Source organism: Salvelinus fontinalis, chromosome 2 (assembly GCF_029448725.1).
Source record: "Salvelinus fontinalis isolate EN_2023a chromosome 2, ASM2944872v1, whole genome shotgun sequence".
In the NCBI taxonomy this organism is placed as follows: Eukaryota; Metazoa; Chordata; class Actinopteri; order Salmoniformes; family Salmonidae; genus Salvelinus; species Salvelinus fontinalis.
In genome coordinates this window covers 59390446-59405618 of record NC_074666.1, presented here as the reverse complement: position 1 = coordinate 59405618, position 15173 = coordinate 59390446, and the positions used below count along the sequence as shown (strand labels likewise).

The following is a 15173-nucleotide window of genomic DNA, read 5'->3' as shown; positions in this document are numbered from 1 at the left end:
TGTATACCAGGGAGCTAGTTTCTTATGACAAATGTTTTTTGTTTGTTGCGAATTGAAGCATAATAACATGGTGGTCCGATAGTCCAGGATTATGAGGAAAAATATTAAGATCCACAATATTTATTCCACGGGACAAAACTAGGTCCAGAGAATGACTGTGGCAGTGAGTAGTTTCGGAGACATGTTGGACAAAACCCATTGAGCCGATGATGAAAGCCTTTTGGAGTGGGTTTGTGGACTTTTCCTTTTTAATATTTAAGTAACCAAAAATGTGAATATTATTTGCCATGAATACAAGGTCCAATAGGAATTCAGGGAACTCAGTGAGGAACGCTGTATACGGTCCAGGAGGCCTGTAAACAGCACCTATAAAAGTGATTGAGTAGGCTGCATAGATTTCATGACTGGAAGCTCAAAAGACGTAAATGCAGTCACTTTTGTTTTGGTAAATTGAAATTTGGTATAAAAATAGCAATAACGTTATAAACCACCAAACGCTGTTAATTTTTTCACTAACCTTCTCAGAATTCTTCAGATGACAGTCCTGTAAGATCATATTACACAATGCATATAGTTTGTTCGAAAATGTGCATATTTAGCCGCACAATTCGTGGTTACACAACGTGTTTAGTGGGCAAAAAATCAAGCAATCTGTCCGGCGCCATTTTGGAAAGGCACCTAATCTTATCGAAAACTATTCATAAACTTGACTAAAAAAATACAGGTTGGACAGCAATTGAAAGACAAATTAGTTCTTAATGCAATCGCTGAATTACATTTTTAAAATTAACCTTACTGCGCAATACAGGGTGCGATAGCGCAACGCTACACGGAAAATAATGGCGTCTAATACATTTTTCTTTTTCAACAGAACAACGTTTTATCAGCATAAATAGTACTTACTATTAGCCGAACTCCCATCAGAATCTTGGGGAAGGTGTCCGTTGGCCAAAAGAATCGTTGCTGGGTTGGAGAATGTTTCCCTCAACGTTGCAATTAGCAGTACAGAATGGCATTCGAGAGAGAGACACCCACGTTTCTACAGCGCCATGGAAATAAATACCTGAAAATCGCAATATACTGACCTAAACTGGTATAATTCGGTTCAAAATAACAAGATTATGATGTCTTTAAAGCCTATAGTGAATAAAAACAGAGCCGGATACATCTAGGAGCTAAAACCAGACGTTCTAAAAAGACATGCCAAGACCCTCTTTGCGTCAGCGCGAAGTCCCAAAAGGTCGGACACCTCGGTTCCAATCAATTTATAAACTTTGGGAACTACGTAGAGACGTCATTTCAACTCTCCCTATTCGCTAACAGCCAGGGGAAGGCGTATGCAGTGCATCTCAACCAATAGAAGACAGGCAAAGTTAAAGACAGGTCTCAAAGCAGATGATAAAATTTCCCATTCTCACACAGACATAGGAAAAGTGCTCTAAGTCGAGTTCTGTTTCACTTACAGACATAATTCCAACGGTTTTAGAAACTAGAGAGTGTTTTCTATCCAAAAGTAAGAATAATATGCATATTGTACGAGCAAGAATTGAGTGCGAGGCCGTTTACATTGGATACACATTTGTGCTATGTCGAAATAGCACTCCCCTAGTGGCAAGAATTAAGCCTGATGAATTTGCTGTGTTGAATGAGGCCTCTCCTCCTGGTTACACTAGTGACCATATCCCCCAAGCATCCCGCAAAGGTGTATGCGTTGCTAACATTTACTAAGATAACGCTATATTGTGTTTTCGCTGTAAAACACTTAGAAAATCTGACATATTGGCTATATTCACATGATCTGTGTCTTTCATCTGCTGTACGCTGTGTATTTTTAAGAAATGTTTTATGATGAGTAATTAGCTAATACACGATGGTCTCTGTAGTTATTCTAGTCATTTTAGTGATAGTTGTAATGGGGGCTGCAATTGTAAACTATGATTTCTACCTGAAATATGCAAATTTTTCTAACAAAACCTATGCTATACAATAAATATGTTATCAGACTGTCATCTGATGAGGTTTGTTTCTTGGTTAGTGGCTATTTATATCTGTATTTGGTCGAATTTGTGATAGCTACTGATGCAGTAAGAAAATGGTGGAGTAAGAAAATTGTTGTCTTTTGCTAAGGTGGTTAGCTAATAGATTTACATATTGTGTCTTCCCTGTAAAACATTTTAAAAATCAGAGATGATGGCTTGAATCACAAGATCTGTATCTTTCATTTGGTGTATTGGACTTGTGATTTCATGAACATTTTATTTTATGATATCCCTGTAACTTTAGGCTAGGCTATGCTAGTCAGCTTTTGTGATGGGGGGGATCCCGGATCCGGGTTAGGGAGGCGTTAGAGGTTTTAAGCCATGTTTCAGTCAGGCCAGTCACATTAAGATTATGATCAGTGATTAGGTCATTGACTATAACTGCCTTGGAAGTGAGGGATCTAACATTAAGTAGCCCTATTTTGAGATGTGCAATATCACAATCTCTTTCAATAATGACAGGAATGGAGGAGGTCTTTTTTCCAGTGAGATTGCTAAGGCGACCACCGCCATGTTCAGTTTTGCCCAACCTAGATCGAGGCACAAACACGGTCTCAATGGGGAAAGCTGAGCTGACTTACACTGACTGTGCTAGTGGCAGACTCCTCTAAGCTGGCAGGCTGGCTAACAGCCTGCTGCCTGGCCTGCACCCTATCTCATTGTGGAGCTAGAGGAGTTAGAGCTGTGTCTATGTTCATAGATGAGAGCCCCCCTCCAGCTAGGATGGAGTACGTCACTCCTCAGCAGGCCAGGCTTGGTCCTGTTTGTGGGTGAGTCCCAGAAAGAGTGCCAATTCTATCTCCCCCGAGGGGCAGAAATCAGTTTTCAACCAGCGATTCAGTTGTGAGACTTTGCTGTAGAGCTCATCACTCCCCCTAACTGGGAGTGGGCCAGAGACAATTACTCGATGCACACATATCTTTCTAGCTGATTTACAAGCTATGTTGTGCTTGGTGACCTCTGACTGGTTCATCCTAACATCGTTGGTGCCGACGTGGATAACAACATCTCTATACACTCTACACTCGCCAGTTTTAGACTTAGCCAGCACCATCTTCAGATTAGCATTAACGTCGGTAGCCCTGCCCCCTGGTAAACAGTGTATGATCGCTGGATGATTTTTTAAAGTCTAATGCTGCGGGTAATGGAGTCTCCAATGACTAGGGTTTTCAATTTATCAGAGCTAATGGTGGGAGGCTTCGGTGTCTCAGACTCCGTAACGGGTGGAGGAGAAACCAGGGAAGGCTCGGCATCTGACTCCGACTCATTGCTTCATGGGGAGAACCGTATGTATGAACGACACCGGTTGAGCATTCCTACAGCATTTCCTTCCAGAAGCCATGAGAAAATTCTGTCAATTCTGTACCTCATTTACAGAAGTATTCTGATACTCGAAGTTAAGCTCAGATGCATCCTGTTTCCATTGATCATCCTTGAGATGTTTCTACAACTTGATTGGAGTCCACCTGTGGTAAATTCAATTGATTGGAGTCCACCTGTGTTAAATTCAATTGATTGGACATGATTTGGAAAGGCACACACCTGTCTATATAAGGTCCCACAGTTGACAGTGCATGTCAGAGCAAAAACCAAGCCATGAGGTCGAAGGAAGTGTCCGTAGAGCTCAGAGAAAGGATTGTGTCAGGGCACACATCTGGGGAACGGTACCAAAATATTTCTGCAGAATTGAAGGTCCCCAAGAACACAGTGATCTGGGGCGAAGGGCCTTGGTCAGGGAGGTGACCAAGAACCTGATGGTCACTCTGAAAGAGCCCTAAAGTTCCTCTGTAGAGATGGGAGAACTTCCCAGAAGGACAACCATCTTTGCAGCACTCCACCTGGCCTTTTAATGGTAGAGTGGCCAGACGGAAGCCACTCATCAGTAAAAGGCATACTTCAAATCAAATCAACGTTTATTTGTCACGTGCGCCGAATACAACAGGTGTAGACCTTACAGTGAAATGCTTACATACAGACTCTTGGAGTTTGCCAAAAGCTTGGAGGAGTTTGCCAAAAGCCATCTAAAGACTCTCAGACCATGAGAAACAAGATTCTCTGGTCTGATGAAACCAAGATTGAACTCTTTGGCCTGAATGTCAAGCGTCACGTCTGGAGGAAACCTGGCACCATCCCTACGGTGAAGCATGGTGGTGGCAGCATGCTGTGGGGGTGTTTTTCAGAGGCAGGGACTGGGAGACTAGTCAGGATCAAGGCAAAGATGAATAGAGCAAGGTACAGAGAGATCCTTGATGAAAGCCTGCTCAAGAGTGCTCAGGACCTCAGACTTGGGTGAAAGTTCACCTTCCAACAGGACAACTACCCTAAGCACACAGCCAAGACAATGCAGGAGTGGCTTCGGGAGAAGTCGATGAATGTCCTTCAGTGGCCCAGCCAGAGTCCGGAATTGAACCCAATCAAACATCTCTGGAGAAACCTGAAAATAGCTTTGCAGCAATGCTCCACATCCAACCTGACAGAGTTGGAGAGGATCTGCAGAGAAGAATGGAAGAAACTCCCCAAATACACGTATTAAACAGCATTATTATCACACAGGTGCACCTTGTGATGGGGATAATAAAAGGCCACCCTAAAATGTGCAGTTTTGTCACACCACACAATGCCACAGATGTCTACATTTTTTAGGGAGAGTGCAATTGGCATGCTGACTGCAGGAATGTCCACCAGAGTTGTTGCCAGAAAGTTGAATGTTAATTTCTCTACAATCAGCGTCCTCCAACGTTGTTTTAGAGAATTTGGCAGTATTCCCAGGACCTCCACATCCTGGTTCTTCATCTGCGGGATCGTCTGAGACCAGCCACCCGGCCAGCTGAAGAAACTGATTAGTATTTCTGGGTGTAATAAAGCCCTTTTGTGGAGAAAAAAATCATTTTGACTGGCTGACTGGCTCCCCAGTATGTGGGCCTATGCCCTCCCAGACCCCCCCATTGCTGTGCACCGGCCCATTCATGTGAAATCCATAGATTAGGGTCTAATACATTCATTTAAATTGACTGATTACCTTATATGAGCTGTAACTGAGTAAAATCTTTGACATTTTTGCATGTTGTGTTCATATTTTTGTTCAATATATTTCTATATAGATTTTTTTTTTATTGTACTGGATTTCAAGTGTATTGGCCAATCAATCAACCAATCACTCTAATCTTAATTCCAACCAGTTGCTCTTTGTCAATCAATTAGCCTACAAACAGAACCTGCTGCTGTTAATTGGCATCCAATCACATTTCCGTGCGCACAAAACCTGTCTAACTAATAGGCAATCTGCTGATAGGCAGACCCTGACGCTGCTTTAATCTTTATTAGACCAGTGCAGGACAAAGCAATATGAACAATAGGGTCTCAATGGTTTTGAGCTGGGCGCACTCCCAGGAGAGCAAGGTTTTCAGCAGCCAAGAAATATGAAGCTGTCAAATATAAAGAAAAGCAATGAAATCAAAACAAAAGGCAATGAAATTAAAATAAATGTATATCTGTCTGCACCTCGACCAGTATGAAAACTTAATCAGGATATTAACCTTTCTGGAGCAGGCGTTCCACCAGAGACCCACTTCGACAACATCCGGTGAAATTGCAGAGCGCGAAATTCAAATTGCAGAAATAGAAATATTTAACATTCATGAAAATACAAGTGTCATGTCAGGTTTTGGCCAGGACTGTTCTGTTTTTTTATAACTAGATGTCCCTATTGCACCTTTTTTGTACCTTTTGTTTTTCCTTGCTCTCTTATTGTTTGCACCTGTATGTCGTTTCCTTGTTAGTATTTAAACCCTGTGTGTTCCTCAGTTCTTTGCTCAGTGTTTGTACGTTAGCACCCAGCCCCAGCCCTGCTGTTAACTTTTTCTCTTGTTGGAGTTTCTAGAGGTTCTCTGGTATTGTTCTTGTTTATTTTGGATTAGTCTTTTGAGGTTTGTTTTTTCCCTTGCTGTTCTTACCACTTTGTGGATTTTCTTTGTATTTTGGAAGATATCTATTTTTTGTCTCTTGGCTTTTGTTTTGGACGTTGTGGATTTATATTTTTGCCGGAAGATCTTTCCTTTGATAAAACCACCGTCTCTAGTACTGCTGTGTCTGCCTCATCTTCTGGGTTCTGCTGATTATTAGTGACTTTCTCACACCGGGTCCTGACACAAACACTGAGCCATTAAAATGAACCCAGAGGCAGCCAGTACCCAGGACTTTTTTCCCATACTGTCCCACCACGAGGGGACTGTCCAACGTCACGAAGCTGCTCTGGTTCAGCAAGAGGCCTTACTGGCTGGACATTCTCAACTTCTGTCGGAGATGATGACTTCCATAAAACAGATTTCTGATCAACTTTCCCCTGCAACCGCTTCTGCTCCAGTTCATCAGATTCAAGTACCCGTGGCAGTTAACCCCCTGGCTGAACCTCGTCTGCCGCCTCCCCAACGGTTCTCAGGTGATCCGAGTGTTTGTAAGGGTTTTTTCACCCAATGTTCTCTCTCCTTCGAGCTGCAACCCTCGTCGTTTCCCACCGACCGGTCCAAGATAGCATATATCATCACCCTGCTGTCGGAAAAAGCCCTAGCCTGGGCTACTGCTGTGTGGGATGCCCAAAGTCCCTGCTGTGCCAGCTACTCTACCTTTGCTGAAGAATTCAAGCGAGTGTTTCAAGATCCCACCAGCGGCCCTGACTCAGCCAAACAGCTCCTGATTCTCAGCCAAGGTCGGCGCAGCGTGACGGACTATGCCATCCAGTTCCGCACGGTGGCAGCAGCGAGTGGCTGGAACGACGAGGCGCTCACAGTGTGCTTTTTGAAGGGTCTTTCCGACACCATCCAAGATGAACTGGCCACTCGGGAACCACCGGACAACCTCGAGTCCCTGATCAAGTTGGCTTCACGCATAGACCAGCGTCTGAGAGAGAGAGAGCTCAACCGTAGATCTCTCACCCTAATTCCTATCGGTCCCAGCTCCGAGTCTCCACCTTTATCCTCGCTGACTCCACCGGAACCCATGCAGGTTGGACGCATCTCCCAGGCTGAGAGAGACCACCGGATAAGGGAGCGATGCTGTCTATATTGCGGCAAACCAGGCCATTTCCTCTCCACGTGTCCCGGGCTCCAGGGAAAACACACTCCCCCGTGCAGGACTGGGAGGACTGTAACGGGAAACATTACCTCCTCCCATCCATCCAACTCCCGCCTGCTTATTCCAGTTACCCTTTCCTGGGACAACCACGAGCTTCCCCTTCAAGCCTTGGTAGACTCTGGAGCCGCAGGTAACTTCATGGATGGTGTCTGGGCGAAGGAGAATGGCGTTCCCTCTGAACCTCTAAGTGACCCCATAAGGGTTACTACGTTGGATGGAAGCCCTTTGGGATCTGGACTTGTCACTCGTGTCACTACCCCCTTGCGACTTTCAGTTTCCCAACACCAGGAAGTGATGAACTTTCATCTGACCTCGTGTTCCGAGTTCCCTCTCGTCCTTGGATACCCCTGGCTTCACAGCCATAACCCTCACATCGACTGGTCGGTGGGCACTATCAAGCAGTGGGGTCCTACGTGCCAAGCCACTTGTATCTTTCCAAGTTCCCCGAGTTCCCCTCCCGAGTTTCTAGAATCCATCGACCTGTCCCGAGTTCCCGAGTGTTACCATGACCTCAAACCGGTATTTAGCAAACAGAGGGCCACCAAACTACCACCCCATAGACCTTGCGATTGCCCCATCGACCTGTTTCCGGGCACCTGCCCCCCCAGGGGTCGGATCTTTTCCCTATCTCCTCCCGAACGAGCTGCTATGGATACCTACATCAAGGACGCTCTGGCAGCAGGCCTCATGCGTCCATCCACCTTGCCGGCGGGAGCAGGGTTTTTCTTTGTGGCCAAAAAAGACGGTGGATTACTTCCTTGCATCGACTACCAGGGACTTAATGCCATAACCGTCCGTAACCGCTACCCGCTACCCCTTATGGCCACAGCCTTTGAGCTGCTCCAGGAAGCAGTGGTCTTCACTAAGCTTGACCTACGGAACGCATACCATCTTGTGCGGATAAAACCCGGTGACGAGTGGAAGATCGCTTTCACAACGCCTACTGGTCACTACGAATACTTGGTGATGCCCTTCGGCCTGACCAACGCCCCGGCTGTGTTCCAAGCGCTCATAAACGATGTGTTTAGGGATATGCTTAACATTTTCATGTTTGTTTACTTGGATGACATCCTCATCTTTTCGAGCTCCCTTCAAGAACACACTAAGCATGTCAGACAAGTGCTCAAACGCCTCCTAGACAGCCATTTGTACGTTAAGCCGGAAAAGTGTGAATTCCATTCCTCTCGAGTACAATTCCTGGGATTTGTAGTGGAACCCGGTCGAGTCCAGATGGACCCCAAGAAGGTAGGGGCGGTAGCGGATTGGCCCACCCCCAAGTCCGTTAAGGAAGTTCAGCGTTTCCTGGGCTTCACTAACTTTTACCGCAAGTTCATCAAGAACTTCAGCTCAGTGGCAGCCCCTCTCTCAGCTGTAACCAAGGGTGGCAACACAAGGTTTCTGTGGGGAAGAGAAGCTGAGACGGCCTTCCAAGGACTCAAGCAGCGCATCCTCTCTGCTCCCATCCTGACAATACCGACGGCGGATGAACCTTTTGTGGTGGAGGTAGACGCATCAGAGGTTGGTGTTGGAGCTGTCCTGTCTCAGAGGGGTGAAGACAAGAGGCTTCATCCTTGCGCCTTCTTCTCTCACCGGCCGAGAGGAATTACGATGTGGGGGATAGTGAACTCCTAGCGGTTAAGATGGCATTGAAGGAATGGAGACACTGGCTCGAGGGGGCTTCTCAACCATTTCAAGTGCTTACGGACCACAAAAATCTGGAGTATATCCAGCAGGCGAAGCGGTTGAACTCCAGAGAAGCTCGATGGTCTCTTTTCTTCAGCCGATTCCAGTTTATCCTCACCTATAGACCCGGGTCGAAGAATCTCAAACCGGACGCCTTGTCACGAGTCTACTCTCCTGCCATTCGAGAAGATACTGACATGACTGTTCTTCCTGCCGCTAAGATCGTGGCTCCAATCTCGTGGCAAGTTGAGGATACCGTGAGACAAGCTCAAGCCATCGAACCGGGTCCTAAGGGAGGTCCTGCCAATCGGTTGTTTGTTCCTAAGGCAGCAAGATCCCAAGTCCTTCTGTGGGGGCACTCCTCTCGCCTCACCTGTCACCCGGGCGTAGGTCGCACCTTGGAGTTCATTCAGCGTAAGTTCTGGTGGCCCACCATAAAAGAAGACGTTGCCACTTTCGTCAAGGCCTGTCCAGTGTGCTGCCAGGGCAAATCTTCTCATGGCTCTCGACAAAAAACTTAACCGCTACGGGTGGAGTCTCGCAAGCTGTCCCAGAGATTCATCGGTCCCTTTAAGATTGCCAGGAGAGTCAATCCCGTTACTTTTCGCCTGCACTTACCCAGATCCCTTAAGATCAATCCAACATTTCACATTTCTTTATTAACCTGTTGGGGATGGGGGCGCTGTTTAGACTATTTATGCTAATTTGGCTAATTTTTTAAACGGCTTCCCACAAAATCCTTGATCGTACAATATGCATATTATTATTATTATTGGATAGAAAACAGTCTATAGTTTCTATAGGAGTTGAAATTTTGTCTCTAAGTGGAACAGAGCCCATTCTACAGCAATTTCCCTGACATGGAGTCAGATTTGAGAAATGTTGGCCACTCTTCTGACGTCAGTTAAAAGGGCACTGTCGTTGCTATGACTATACGGACACTTCTTACGTCTTCCCCTGGATGCCTTTACGTGATGACGATTCCAACGGGGTCGATTGCGCGTTCACAGGCCCTACAAATGAAAAAACCCTGAAGCTAGTCATTCTTTGGGAGCTGCGTCATGAGCCTAGGGGACACCGGCGCGCACCTGTTCCAAGCGTTAGTTTAGCCTGTTATATTTCTCCGGTCATCTTTTCACTCGTTATAGGAGTTAAAAACATCATAAGGTAGTTAATTTAAAGCGTTTTATAGCAATTTATATCCGTTTAGTGCGATTTTGGGACATTTATTTTTGCAACGATGTGAAAAGTTGGGCACGCTTTTCAGTTCATCCCGAACGCAGTTGACATTTCCACATGGCAAGAGGACAGCTTTCCACCAAAAGACGATTTCTCCCAAGAAAGGATCCTTTGCCCAAGATACTGATGGAAGAACAGCTCAAGGTAGGACATTTTTATTATGATAAATCGTGTTTCTGTCGAAACATTTTAGTGGCTTAGGACGCCATGTTTTTTGACGTAGCTTCGCTTGGCGCAAACTGTATTGAAAAGTAAGGATAAATTAAAAAATGTAATAACGCAATTGTATTAAGAATTAAATTGTCTATCAATCCCTGTCCACCCTATATTTTTTAGTCACGTTTATGAGTATTTATGTATAAGAGTAGATCACTGTCTAAGTGGCGCAAGGACATTTTCTTTACCAGCTTGTCTACATTTCACATTGTCTAACCATGATTTTGGTGGCTAAATATAAACATTTTCGATCAAACTGTATATGCATGTTGTAATGTGATGTTACAGGAGTGTCATCGGAAGAATTCTGAGAAGGTTAGTGAAAAAATTAATATCTTTTGGCGATGTTGACTTTTATCGCTCACTTTGGCTAGAATCAATGCTGGGCTGCTAATTGCTATGTGCTAAGCTAATATAACGATTTATTGTGTTTTCGCTGTAAGACACTTAGAAAATCTGAAATATTGTCTGTATTCACAGGATCTGTGTCTTTCGATTCGTGTATGCTGTGTATTTTTACGAAATGTTTGATGATTAGTAGTTAGGTAAACACGTTGCTCATTGTAATTATTCTAGTCCATTTGTGATGGTGGGTGCAATTGTAAACTATGCCATCTACCTGAAATATGCACTTTTTTCTAACAAAACCTATCCCATACCATAAATATGTTATCAGACTGTCATCTAATGAGTTTTTTTGTTGGTTAGGGGCTATAAATATCTTAGTTTAGCCGAATTGGTGATGGCTACTGGTGTTGGTGGACAAATAAAAGATGGTGGATTATGCTAATGTGTTTTTAGGTAATAGATGTACATCTTTACATATTGTGTCTTCCCTGTAAAACATTTTAAAAATCGGAAATGTTGACTGGATTCACAAGATCTGTGTCTTTTATTAGCTGTATTGGACTTTAATGTGTGAAAGTTAAATATTTTAAAAAAATATTTTTTTTGAATTTCGCGGCACTGGTTTTTCAGTGGGGGGGGGGGGGGGGTGTGCCGCTAGCGCCACGCTGATCCTAGACAGGTTAAAACCTGTTGTTTTTTCTCCCCTTATCCCGGCAGACCTCCCCCTCCGCCTCGTGTCATCGGAGGCCAGTCGGCTTATACCGTCCACCGGATACTGGATTCCCGCCGGGTGCAGCGGTCCTGGCAGTATCTGGTGGACTGGGAAGGCTACGGTCCCGAGGAGCGCTCCTGGGTTCCTGCCAAGGACATACTGGACCCTGACCTCATTCGTCAGTTCAGGGCCCTCCACCCTGAGAAGGCTGGTAGGAACGTCAGGAGCCGTTCCTAGGAGGGGGATTCTGTCAGGTTTTGGCCAGGACTGTTCTGGTTTTTATCACTAGATGTCCCCATTGCACCTTTTTTGTACCTTTTGTTTTTTCCTTGCTCTCTTATTGTTTGCACCTGTATGTCCTTCCCTTGTTAGTATTTAAACCCTGTGTGTTCCTCAGTTCTTTGCTCAGTGTTTGTACGTTAGCACCCAGCCCCAGCCCTGCTGTTAACTTTTTCTCTTGTTGGAGTTTCTAGAGGTTCTCTGGTATTGTTCTTGTTTATTTTGGATTAGTCTTTTGAGGTTTGTTTTTTCCCTTGCTGTTCTTACCACTTTGTGGATTTTCTTTGTATTTTGGAAGATATCTATGTTTTGTCTCTTGGCTTTTGTTTTGGACGTTGTGGATTTATATTTTTGCCGGAAGATCTTTCCTTTGATTAAACCACCGTCTCTAGTACTGCTGTGTCTGCCTCATCTTCTGGGTTCTGCTGATTATTAGTGACTTTCTCACACCGGGTCCTGACATGTCATATATCAAAATCATGCTTAACTTCTTGTTAATCCAGCCGCGGTGTCAGATTTCAAAAAAGCTTTACAGTGAAAGCACACCATGCAATTATCTGAGGACAGCCCCCCGCATACAAAAGCATGAAAAACATTTTTCAACCAGGCAGGTGCGCCACGAAAGTTAGAAATAGCAATATAATAAAAGCCTTACCTCCAAAAGGCCCCAGATACATCACAAATGGTCCTTTTGTTTGATAAAGACCTTCTTTATAACCACAACAACTCAGTTTAGCTGGCACGCTTCATTCAATAATCCACCGGTTTCCCTCCTTCAAAATGCATTCAAAATGAATCCCAAACGTTACCAATAAACTTCTCCAAACAAGTCAAACAACGTTTATAATTATACCTCAGGTACCCTAATACGTAAATAAACGAGCAAATTTAAGACGGAGAATTGTTATTGTCTTTACCAGAGATAAACAACAAAGAACGCGCTCTCATCCACGCGCATGAAAACACTACAGCCAAAATGGGAGCCACTTAGAAAAGACAAATTCTATCAAGCCTGAAACTCTTTCTAAAGACTGTTGACATCTAGTGGAAGCCCTAGGAACTGCAATCTGGGAGGATTCCGCCTCATAATAGACATGACAGCCATTGGAAACAGTAGTAGGCTGAATTTTTTTATTTGTGGATGGTTTGTCCTTGGGGTTTCACCTGCTATATCAGTTATGTTATACTCACAGACATTATGTTAGCAGTTTTAGAAACTTTAGAGTGTTTTCTATCCTGTTTGGGATAAGCGGCAGCATTTTCATGTTCGGATGAAAAGCGTGCCCAGAGTAAACTTCCTGCTACTCAGGCCCAAAAGCTAAAATATACATATTATTAGTAGATTTGGATAGAAAACACTCTGAAGTTTCTAAAACTGTTTGAATGATGTCTGTGAGTATAACAGAACTCATATGGCAGGCAAAAACCTGAGAAAAATCCAACCAGGAAGTGGGATATCTGTATATTGCACTCCCTAAGGCTTCCACTAGATGTCAACAGTCTTTATAACCTTGTTTGAGGCTTCTACTGTGTAGGGGGAGAGAATTAGAGCTGTTTCAACCAGATGTCTGGCAGAATGCCATGAGCTGGTCACACGTGTTGCCATGAGAGCGACCTGCGTTCCATTGCATTGCTGAAGACAAAGGAAGTCTCCATTATTGAAGATTTATGATAAAAACATCCTAAAGATTGATTCTATACATCGTTTGACATGTTTCTACGAACTGTTATATAACTTTTTGGACTTTTCGTCTGAACTTTCGCCTGGACTTGCCCACGCCTCGTGAGTTTGGATTTGTGAACTAAACGCGCTAACAAAAAGGAGGTATTTGGACAAAAATTATAGACTTTATCGAACAAAACAAACATTTATTGTGGAACTGGGATTCCTGGGAGTGCATTCTGATGAAGATCATCAAAGGTAAATCATGTATGGCTTGTTTTTGTGTCTGAGCGCCGTACTCAGATTATTGCATGGTGTGCTTTTTTCGTAAAGCTTTTTTGAAATCTGACACAGCGGTTGCAATAAGGAGAAGTATATCTTTAATTCTGTGCATAACACTTGTATATTTTATCAAAGTTTATGATGAGTATTTCTGTAAATTGATCTGGCTCTCTGAAAATTCGCCGGATGTTTTCGAGGCACAACATTACTGAACATAACGCGCCAATGTAAACTGAGATTTTTGGGATATAAATATGAACTTCATCGAACAAAACATAAATGTATTGTGTAAAATGAAGTCCTGTGAGTGCCATCTGATGAAGATCATCAAAGGTTAGTGATTCATTTTATCTCTATTTCTGCTTTTTGTGACTCCTCTCTTTGGCTGGAAAATGTCTGTATGTTTTTTTGTGACTAGGCTCTGACCTAACATAATCATATGGTGTGCTTTCGCTGTAAAGGCTTTTTGAAATCGGACACGATGGGTAGATTAACAAGAAGTTAAGCTTTAATTTGATGTATTGCACTTGTGAATGTATGAAAGTTAAATATTTCAAAAGAATATTTTTGAATTTCGCGCTCTGCCTTTTCAGCGGATGTTGTCTAGCCATAAGAAGCTATCCATATCTACCAATTCTATGCATATCCTAGCTTCTGGGCCTGATTAACAGGCAGTTTACTTTGGGCACACTTTTCATCCGGATGTCAAAATACTGCCCACTTGCCCAAAAAGGTTTTATGGTATGTTAAAAAAAAGACAGTGAGAGAGATCTCAGGAGTTGTATGTCATTGTGTTCTCTATGAGTAGGCTTACACAACAACACTCCACATTTTACATGGTATGTAGGTCTACCTGGTTAAATAAAGGTGAAATAAATAAAAAATACATAGGTTATAGGTAGCTTGCTCTTAACTGGAACATAGTGCTAATTCCAAGGGGCTATTAATGAACCATAATAATCAACAATGCAAATGGGTATGTCATGGCCAAGTAATTGTGCACAGAGGTCATGTGTGTCTTTTGGAATGCAAAGGGAACGACCACCAGGAAGAGCAGGGGAGAATTCAGTGCACAGGTATTACCTCGGGACGGTTGAGATAACGTAGGCTAATGCGATTAGCATGAGGTTGTAAGTAACAAGAACATTTCCCAGGACATAGACATATCTGATATAACCTTAAATTCTGGTTAATCTTTAACTGCACTGTCCAATTTGCAGTAGTTATTACAGTGAAAGAATACCATGCTATTGTTTGAGGAGAGTGCACAGTTATGAACTTGAAAATGTATTTATAAACCAATTAGGCACATCTTGCTACAATTTCTTTTACATAAATACAATGTTTCATTGGATCAGTCTAAAACTTTGCACATACACTGCTGTCATCTAGTGGCCAAAATCTAAATTGCGCCTGGGCTGGAATAATACATTATGGCATTTCTCTTGCATTTCAAAGATGATGGTACAAAAAAAAATACAAAAAAGCACATGGTTTTTCTTTGTATTACCTTTTACCAGATCTAATGTGTTTAAGCTCTAGGTGTCTTGTTATCAGATGCAAAACAAACGTAGCATGATCA

General features: G+C 43.4%; 1 protein-coding gene across 2 annotated transcripts in view; it reads right to left on the bottom strand.

The window, feature by feature from the left end:
• LOC129822200 (carbonic anhydrase 4-like) overlaps positions 1 to 15173 on the bottom strand; it is a 43220-nt gene that overhangs the window by 25770 nt on the left and 2277 nt on the right. The gene's annotated exons all lie outside the window — the stretch shown is intronic.